The 2,074-nt window shown below is 42.5% G+C and overlaps 1 protein-coding gene across 1 annotated transcript in view; it reads right to left on the reverse strand.

The window, feature by feature from the left end:
• Positions 1-2,074, reverse strand: part of LOC109484350 (melanin-concentrating hormone receptor 1-like) — a 37,678-nt gene that overhangs the window by 31,080 nt on the left and 4,524 nt on the right. The window lies entirely within an intron of this gene.

The following is a 2,074-nucleotide window of genomic DNA, read 5'->3' on the forward strand; positions in this document are numbered from 1 at the left end:
TTCATTCTGGTAACATAGGCACTCTGCGCCCAAATCAGGTTCATCAATTCAGTAAAATGGATGTTTCTGTTGTTTGAGACCCCTCGCATTATTGTTTAACGAACCCTCTACGTTCAATACATCATTATCAGAAAACCTACTGCCCGACTCGCTTACAAACCAGCGCAAGTCTAACTCATTACTCACGTGCGTCCGTTCTACGGTAACTAAGGTCCGGACCTTGTGTGAACCCTGTTACTGTTACTGTTACTGGTGGAGTACGTTCTCGAAAGTGCGCCGGAATCGTACCCTGATTTATACGTCGTCTTTACAACATTCATGTTAGGGACAGGACAGCGATAACGATGGTTGTGTCTGGGAATGGTTGATATGGGGAGAGTTCATCAGTTGATATAGTTATAGTGTGTTAGTGTTAGCTGTTAGTGTTAGTGTTAGTGTTAGTGTTAGTGTTAGTGTTAGTGTTAGTGTTAGTGTTAGTGTTAGTGTTAGTGTTAGTGTTAGTGTTAGTGTTAGTGTTAGTGTTAGTGTTAGTGTTAGTGTTAGTAGTGAGAGAAATGAGACCGGCAATTTATAGGGGTTACAGTACTACTCAATAATTTAGTGTACGCAGACGTAGTCTGCTGTGTCCCAATATTTCCACCTTGTAGCACACGCGTCCAACATCGGCAGCAATTTTGGGCCCAATTGGCGGAATACAAACATTACAGCACCCCCTTACCTTACATGAACCCATCATATGCACATGAAACTACATGGTATCAGTGGAAACACATGGCTGGTGGTCTGACCTAAACATGAAGTAAGAAAAAACTAAGATGCTATCACCATTTAGAGCAATAGACACTCACACTGACCTTCACAAACCAATGTAGACAGTTTGTTAAGGGATATGGTACTCCAGGCTACGCTAAATATGATTCATTTCGTCTTCTATCTATCTTGACATTGAAGCGTAGTGAATATCCCTTCATCCTAGCCTGTTACGTTTATTGTGTTACCGGTCGAATTTGATTCCACGTAATATAGCGTGAAGCTGTTCTGATCCTATATCATTAACTAACCTCTACCGACTTACTTGACATTTGTTTCCGAGAAACCCCGCGCAAGGCATTGATTTTCCCAGGAATCTAGCTTGAGTTTGATTTCTCTTTTGCCATCTTCCAGCAGGAATTCATTGCAATTACTGTATATTGCGCTAATGGAATGGAAAGCCTTTTTGAGACTCTGACGTTACCCCGGTAGTGTGCCAACAGAAAGCCTACGTCTGCAAACAGCAAAGTTAACTTCCACACACGAGTAAAATATCACGTATTGCTTTCAAACTTCGGCCGAAGTAGTTTCCCGGCTTCCATTACAATGATGATCCTGGGCGTTCTCGTGCCCAGGCCACGTGAAGTCGGCTTTGTACCGGAGCACAAAAACCACGCCGGGAGGATAACAAGGGAACATCCGGAGACGCGATTGGATCCCTGCTGACAGGGAAGAACAGATACAACCAAAAGTGGAATCTAAAATCTGATGTAAGCCTGCACCATGGATGGAAAATAACATGTTCATTGTGGCAGTAAAAGCTGGAGACCAATTTCCTTGTCTTTCCTGTAACTCTACCATCATAAATAAACATGTAACTTTGAAATATTACAGTACATTGGCATCCGTTCAGGTGAATGACGCACTGTATCATATGTAGTGGTCTTTTTGCCAAGGTCGTTACATCAGTAGTTTCACTATCAAGATCGTAGCCAACATATCAGACTCTGGAAAGGTTCTCAAATTCAAGTTGCTTTCTCAAAATATACTACGCCTCATGAATTTGCCAATTTGTGCTGCATGAAAAGGGTAAAGAATCACCAATCTTCTGCCAGCACCATACTGACTTGAAACCGATGGACACAGAGCGTTGATCTATTTGCTATCAAGAGTGAAGCAAAGCTGAGATGTGTCAAGGTAGCGGCAGTATAGGTACCTCAGAGAAGTGATATTGACCGTTTACTGGCCACGAAGCAGCATCAGTACATCTTTGGAGAGTATCAGTGCTAAATTGTTGGCGTGGCGGAAGTCTATCCGTGTTATT

The sequence above is a fragment of the Branchiostoma belcheri genome, unplaced genomic scaffold (assembly GCF_001625305.1).
Source record: "Branchiostoma belcheri isolate BF01 breed outbred unplaced genomic scaffold, Haploidv18h27 scaffold11, whole genome shotgun sequence".
In the NCBI taxonomy this organism is placed as follows: domain Eukaryota; kingdom Metazoa; phylum Chordata; class Leptocardii; order Amphioxiformes; family Branchiostomatidae; genus Branchiostoma; species Branchiostoma belcheri.